Source organism: Anas platyrhynchos, chromosome 7, assembly GCF_047663525.1.
Source record: "Anas platyrhynchos isolate ZD024472 breed Pekin duck chromosome 7, IASCAAS_PekinDuck_T2T, whole genome shotgun sequence".
NCBI lineage: Eukaryota > Metazoa > Chordata > Aves > Anseriformes > Anatidae > Anas > Anas platyrhynchos.
The window spans coordinates 22,354,482-22,362,500 of record NC_092593.1 but is presented as its reverse complement, the minus strand read 5'-3'; the positions used below and the strand labels follow the sequence as shown (position 1 = coordinate 22,362,500).

Below are 8,019 nucleotides of genomic sequence, written 5' to 3'. Positions count from 1 at the left end.
TGAAATTATTAAATTGTGGAGGCTGGAGCAGCGGTGCCTGATGTTGTGTGTTGTCCTCTCAGGTCAGGATTTCAGGCCAGTGGAGGGTGACACAGATAGTGTTGTGAGGGAAGAGGTCACGCTGTGCTGGCAGGTGTGTCATTCTGCTGAAATAAGGCTGCAGATATGAATACTTTTTTTTTTTTTTTTTCTTTCCCTTTTAACCATGAGGGAGAGCTAGTCTTTTTGGGTAACACAGGAGAGTAAGTTGTTGCCAAAAATAGAACCAAGTTTGTATTTTCAATGCAAGCAGTAGGATTGCCCTTGCTTGCAGTATGTTTAATGTATTTAAAATAGCCTGATTATTTTTGGAAGCGCCTGTGCCCGTGGTTTCAGCTACTGATTCCACGGGTCACGGCTGGTGGAGATGCGGGTGTTACCCATGGATTACTGGTGTGTCAGACCTCTTGCATCACTGTGATAAATTTGCTTGTTATAAACTTTGAAAAGGCAACGTCTCACTGGCTGGCCTCCCCTCCATATGAGATTTGGGGAGCGCTGCTCATGTCCTGTGCTGAGGCTTCCCTTGAGACACCGCTTTTGAGCTTCAGTGCTCGTCCTTGAAAGAGCAAAGCATGGGTCTTGTCATGGGTCATGGGTCAGTCAAAGCCAGGAGGCTTATTGTGGAAAAGTTGGCATCGTGCCTTTAATTGAACTGAGGAGAAAGAGGGAGGGCAGATGACTTCAATACATAGTTGTTGATTTTGTTTTAAAGAGCTTCTCCTTTTTCTTGGTGGCAGGAGGGGGGAGAGTATTTTAAGGCAGGGAAACTGGGACTTTGTGTGTTTTGCAGCCCTTGAAATTCTCTTTTGTATCGTTTCCCTGGTGCAGCTGGTGTTTGTTCTTGGCATTATTTTAATGTTGCATAATTGAGAAAAAAATAGGAGCACAAAATATTGTCTTAAAAGTCAAATCCAAAAGAAAGTAGAACCTGCCCGTTTCTCTTGGAAGTTGGCAAGGTGCTAGTCACAGAGAAAGGCTCGTGCTGGGCTACAGACACAGTGAAAGGTGAGAGAGAAGTAGAGTGTATGTGCTGGGAAAAGAGAAGTCACCTCTTTGCTGCGCTGGTACCAGCTAAACATGTTGTCTTGTCTATCTGAAATCCATTCTGGCTTTCAAAGTATTCCCATGCCCCCTAACTATTATATGTATAAATGAAGAAGTTGTTAAAAAGGACAGCACAATTAATGGATTCCTTTGTATTGTTGCTTCTCTGCATTGCATTAACAAGCCATATTTTTTGAATGTTTATACTTCACAATATGTCCCTGTTCTAAAAATACAAATAGTTAGAAATTGAAGTAAGTAGTACTAGATAGGCAGGTTTTTGAAGCTATTACAATATTCTGAAAATAGAATCTGAACTTAAAAACTTTGCAACATCTTCTTTAAAAATATATATACTATATATATGGTATATATTTCAGCTTTCTTTTTCTATTTCAGTGTTCTTTTTAACTACTGAAGCTAATAGATTATTCCAGAATAAAAGAAGTTTTATTAAAAGAAAGAAAAAAAAATCTGATAAGCTCTGTTACTCCCATCTCTGGTGACTTGTGGTAACTGCTGCATTAAATACATGCAGTCAGTGTTTCTCTTCAGTGGTTGTATACGCTTAAGAGGTACCACTCACATCTATCCTGTAGATAGATGTAACAAGTTTCAAATGCTCTGTTTTAAATAGAACTGTGATTTTAATTTAAGCCAAGCACATATCATTTATGCATTTCAGCCTGTGCAGGTGATTAGAGGTGCAATGTATCCATCTTGCTCACACTTTCTATTTAAAAATAAATATCTGCATGCTCTTACCAAAGTCTTGATGGCCCGTACAAGCTGAGGCAGAGGATGGTGAGCAGAAGGAGACATTGTATTCCCCCAAATGAAGGATAAGAAAGGATTTTAGGCACTGTTCTTCCAAAATATGGGAAGTAGGGGATTTTGCAGAGAAGGAGGAGTACCAACCCCTCCCATTCGCTTCTGTGGATTCACTTTGAAAGCACGTTCAAGTAACATTGCTGTAGACAACTCAGGGCTTTTTGTGATCTTCATTGACACCATCAATAACAATATTTAGGTTAACCACAACAGTGCTGCACTTGGATACTCCACTATGTGACATTTCAGGCTACTAAGAAGCATGGGGGTTTAACTTTTAATGACTACTTGTAGTCAAGGATACCTCTCATGTAGGATAAAATTTTCTGTCCTAATTGGCATTTCCCACAACAACACAAGGGGAGAAGGCTAGGGCTTTCTGTGGGATTCAAAATACTGAATATTATCACAATGTTGTTTCCACTGTATGCTACCTAAAGTAAAATAGCGGGCGTGCTCACACATGAACTCCTAACCACCTGGAAATTAGGTGTGTTTATCCTGCTAACTGAAAATTGAAGGAAATATCCTGGCAGGATAAGAGCCACTGGGATGTAGCTGGCCACCTCTTGGCTGTGCAGCTGAGCATCAGTGTGGTCAGAATATTCCTCAGAGAAATGAAGGAAATGTCTTCATAAACATAGGTGTTGGTGTCTTAAGTGTCTTGATAAACATGTTCGGGCTAGTGTGTGTGATAGGCTAAAACAAAGAAAAGGGTATTTATTTTCCATGGTTTCAGCTGTGCGCTTGCCACAAAAAGTTGGCGAGGGTTCAAAAATGCTTGGACGAAACGTTTGGGGTGGGGAGGGGAGAAGCAGTTGATGGGGTTAAAAAATAAATGTTAAAGGTATCACCTTTGCACTTGGAGTCCTTAAGTCACAAATTGCTGGAAGCTGGTGAAAAGCTGGTAAGCATATATTGTCTCTGGTTTTGCTCTCTGCTGTGGGGCGTTGGTTGGCCACCATCACAAACCAGGGTGCAGGATGGGATGGGACTGTGGTCTGACCTGCTGCAGCCATTCGTGTGTCCCCTGCAAAGCAACTTTTCTTCAAGGGCTGCCCGCAAACACCGGTGAAGAGCATGGCTTCTCTAATGTTCTTCCTGGTACTGCATTTTAATTAAAGCCTTTCTTAAAAAAATAAAAATAAAAATGGGGGGATTACTGGCTTAATGTCATGTTTATTTGGTTTGTCAATGACTTTGACCAGCTCCGTAGAGGTTGTAGCATGATCATAACTATTTTAAATTATTTACCTTTTCTGGAACATCGCTCTTACCTGCTGCAGGTTCCTACCCACATTCTTCCCTTCGTCACCCAGGTTCTCTCAGTTCTCTGCCCAGGGTCTGGCTGGTCAAGGAGTTTTCATGTCAGAGAACCTGCTTTGAAAATGTTGTATTATTTTCTTTCCTCCCCCTGGCTGAACAAGCCCCAGGTGAAGTGGCTGCACCGTAGCTGGGTAGCTCCTGGTGCTGGAGCAATGCTGCTGGTGGCTGCCACCTTGGAAAGCTGTCGGGAGCGTGCTCCTGCATGGTGAGCTGGCCAACAACCCTCGTCACGACACAGGTATCAGCCATGTGCCTTCTCATGCAGCCTCCTCTGCTCTTGTGGCTGCCAGCCTTCCTCAAACCGTCCTGGCAGAGCCTGGCCTCTCCTCGCCGTGTCAGCTGGCAGTGACACTGCGTGGCCCTTTTCACCAGGTGGATTGAACGCCGAGTGTCGCTCCTGCCAGCTGCAAGGTATGGCGGTAAAACTGCATTTTGAAGGAGCCAAGAATGCAAAAAAGTTGTCAGTTTAAAAAAAATTTGCTAAGTTTTAACATTTTTCTCCACTCATGAACTCAGCTCACAAAGGTTGGGGGGAGGATCATTAAAAGTTGGTAATTGTTTAAAATTAATAATCACTTGTTTTAATTTTTACTTTCCCAATACTAATTCCATATGTTTGATTATGCTAATCCTACCATTTCGCTTCAATTAAACCAGGAAAACCACTGGAGGCTTTGAAAAAAAAAAAAAAAAATCAAAGTAGTGGTATTCATCACAGTATCCCGGCAGAGTGGAAGAGCTGCGTGCTGGTTGGGCTTTGAAAGTTTTGAAGTCAATTCTGTGTTTCAAGGCTGACTTTGAAGCAGTTATTTCTTGGCTTCTATCTACAGGTAGTGCCAGTTCCCAATCTATGAGAACAGACACATATGGCAGCGTGTTGCATATTGTGAAATAGGTTACATGTGTGTACTTGCCGTCATAAACAGATGATTTGGTATGTGCCTGCTCATCAGAGCTCATTATAGCTCCGTGCATTTGCAGATTGCCTGTAGCATTTTATTTCCTACATGCAAAATGTATGTGTTCAGCACAGCTTTACAAGCCATACAGAAAATAAAATCTGCTGCTGCTCCACGAGCACGTGCGATGCAGAAGTTCCCAGAAGACATCCGACTGGGAACGCTGGGGCTGGCTTAGCAGAGGCACAGGCGTTTTCCTGCCCTCTGTGGCTCCAGTGCTGCTGCAGGAGGGGAAGGTCCTTGGCTTTGGGCCCCTGCGGGGCAGGAAATCTGCACAGCAGAAGGGATTCAGAAGGCTGAGATAGATATGGGTATGTCTGAGCGTGGATAAATAGCATGCCAAGGGCTATTTCCGCGGGGATGGTGTTGGAAGAAGTGCTGCTCTGCATTGACCAGGCTTTTATCCTCGGTGATCCAGACTCCAGCTCAGGTGGGGCCAAGTGCGATGTGCCCTGCCTCAGCTCTGTCAGACCTTCCTCCTCCTTTTCCTCCTCGTCTTCCTCCTCCTCCTTGCTGGCAGCAGCAGCAGCAGTTCCAATGTGATATCTAATCTCAGCCTGGACTTTGAAGTGCAGACTTAAATCACCTCCCTACTTGTATCTCTCATACCCAGGTAACTTGCTGTGTTTTGGTGAGCCCAATGGTCGTGGCAGCATGCAAGGAAGGTGAGAGGTTTGTGTGGGGGACTTGGGAGACCTGTTTGTAAGCACCTTCACTGCCTTCTGGCCACAGAGGAGCTGCACACCTGAGGTACAGCCCAAGGTAAGCATGGTGTGCCCCCAGGCTTGGTTCCTGCTCCTGAGTACAAAAAAAAAAAAAAAAAAAAAAAAAAGCAAGACTGCACAAAGGCATCCACAAATTTTGACTCATGGTAAACATGCAATAACTTCAAAGCCAATAATGTCTTCATTCAATAGTTAGGAAGGCTGTCGCCCATGTAAAAAGTTCCTAGGAGGGAGCCTGGGCACCACAAAGAAGGGCTCAGACAGGAATGCAGCAGCTCAGCGTGCGAATGGCTGAGCAGGAGTTTGCCTGTGCTTTGTGCTGGTTGTGGTAGGAACCCCCCACACCCTGTGCCGTGTGAGGGCAGGACCAGCTCCCAGCAGGGGCTCTGCTGCTGCTGAAGAGCCGTGTTCCACCTTGGGCAGCAAAAAACACAACGTTTGCTCTCCTTCAAAAATTGTCTGCAAACGCTTTTAGCTGCTGAAGAGTTAAACTTCTCTGAAATCTGAATTGTGTGTGAAGTACCTGAGTTTGGTTAGAAATCCTGCTTAAGTTTCAAAGCACAGCGTTATTGGAGGTAGCAGTAGTAGCATCAAACAGCCGTGATAAGATCAACAAATTACTATGTATAATTGTTTGTGCTGGGGTGTGTGCAAGGAGATAAATAGCTCATAAATTAAACACCAGTGCCTGAGGGTGAGTCATTCATGGATTCAGAGCTGTCCTAGCACTCTCTAGCAAAAAGTAATTTTCTCTTCGTTCAGTAATTATGCAATTGCAGATCTAAGATCAGCAATCAGTGCTAGGTGCGCTTGCAGAGTTGGAAGCATACTTCAGCTGGTGGAGCTCCCCATCCATTGAGTAACAGCGAAGTCTGCTGCTTGTCTCTGTAGTGGGGAATATTCTCACTGAGGTGCAATTCTTCACTAGGATAATGTAGACTTGCATAAAGCAAGACTGAAGACTTGCATAAAAAAGGGATTAGGTGTAGCCAAGGGTCAGTTTTTGCTGTCACAAATTGGCAGTGCTCTCAGCTTCAGTAGAGCAGTATTAGTTTATGCTAGCAGAAAATCTGGCCCAGGCTATTAAGAAAATCAGCAACCCCCCTGATAACAGCCGTAGGTCAGCCAGGCTCACGACTCTTTCCGAGCAGTGCCTGGCCCCTCGCTGGCTGTGCTGGGCTCCTGCACTCTCACACGGGGTGGCTGAGCCCCCTCCTGACTTATTCATGAGACCCTTGGTCTAATCAGGGCTTTTGCAAGGACAAAAAATAATAATGTAATCTGTTATTATAGCAACATCGTCTAGATCTGCTTTTGTTTACTAATGTTTTGCCAGTCACTGAATATTTTTTTGCTGAATTCAGATAGAGATCGCAGTGAGAAATCATATATTTTTTTGGAAAGGCAGTGTAAATCTCACTGCTGTTAAACAGCAGACACTACTGGCACAAGCTCCCAGACTGCAAGAGACAACTTGATGTAACCTGCAGCCTTGCAGCTGCAGGCTCTCGCAGGAGCTGCGCTGCGGCACCGAGACAGCTGCAAGCAGCGCTGCCCCCGGGCACAGCTTCTGCGGCCAGAGATTTGATGTGGTGGGGACGGCTTTCAGAAATGCAAGGATCTGGCAGTTTAGGCCATCTTTCTTCACAAGCTGCTGTGAAGTGTTTAAATTACAGAGCAGTTTAGATGAGAAATGTGCCCAAACCGCAGCATGGCCGGGGAAGCTGGACAGTTCCCCAGGCTGGTGAGCGGCTGTGGCTTGGTCCTGCTGCTGGCGCTTCCAGACATGTGCACAGCCCCACCACACCCTGTGAGCCTCTCTTTCTTTCTTTTTTACTTTTTTTTTCCCCCACACAAATGTGTAAAGTTTTAGGAGTTTCCTGTACAGACTGTTTGCATCCACTGACTCTAGGCTCCACGCTGATAAACTGGATGGTTGCAATATTCCAGTGATGCCGACAAGTACACCCTTTAGTAAGCAAGGATGAAGAGTCATTGAAAATAAACTTTGAATCATAGAATAATAGAACGGCTTGGGCTGGAAAGGACCTTACAGATCATTTAGTTTCACCTCCCTGACCCTGGGCAGGGATGCCACCCACTAAATCAGGTTGCCCGGGGCCCCATCCAACCTAACCTTGAACACTGCCGGGGATGGGGCATCCACATGGGGTTGGTCAGGTACGATTTGCCCTTGGTGGAGGTGTGCCGGCTGGCTGGCATCAGCTTAGTGTCTTGAATGTGCCCTAACATCGCAATGTGCAATTTTCTCTGTCATAGAATTGTAGAATGGTGTGGGTTAGAAGGGATTTTTAAAGACCATCTAATCCCTATTCACTTTTCATATTAGGGTGAAAAGTTTCTATGAAGATGTTTTACTTCCTGACAGCAACCTCGTGTCCAGTTCTGTCCTCGTGTCAACGATACCTTCTTCCTTGTGATGTCTCCATCCCTTCACCCGCAGCCTGGCTTTTGATGGCTTGCCTGAGTTTTCTGCAGTTCCTGCCATCCCTGCCCCTGGTCCCGGTGCTCAGGAGCTCATTCCCAGGTGAGGACTCTTCTCCTACCTTTTCATGTGGTGTTTCAGGCGGGCTGTCTGAGCTTCCCGCGGAGGTTCCTGCCTCAGCAGCCTGCTGGCTTGGGATGCAGGAAGTGCTCGAGGTCAGCTCTGGCAGATGCCATTCTGGGAACAGAAGAGAAATGTTTAATTTATATTTACTATTTAGGGGAAAAAAGCTGTGAGTGTGCTCTTTTATTCCAAAATAAAAATGCAGTAATGACTGGAGTGTTTAGCGCATTGGGGATGTCATTGTTTTCAATTATGTGCCATTCTGACGGGAGAGCACAGATTCTTAGGCTGAATGGAGATTTGTGCTGCAGCTATTTGTGCCTTTTAAAACATTTTCTTTACTACTTTAAGAGAAAACTGTAAAATGGCAATAATGACATATTATTACAAGTAAATTACACTGTAAAATAGCATTAATATTGCAGTTGAAACCTAGAATTTGAAATAAGATGGAAATATTCATTTGCACACAGCTTTTGTTCTTACCAAAAGCGATGTGGATTAGGAATGGGATTTACGCAGC

At 44.7% G+C, this 8,019-nt stretch overlaps 1 long non-coding RNA gene across 1 annotated transcript; it reads left to right on the top strand.

Annotated features, from left to right (window-relative positions):
- Nucleotides 1–3,765: 3,765 nt before the first annotated feature.
- Nucleotides 3,766–7,387, top strand: LOC140002939 (uncharacterized). Its single transcript, XR_011810650.1, has 3 exons — nt 3,766–4,513; nt 4,816–4,964; nt 7,278–7,387. It is a non-coding gene; the product is annotated as an uncharacterized lncRNA (long non-coding RNA).
- The last annotated feature ends 632 nt before the right edge of the window (nt 7,388–8,019 follow it).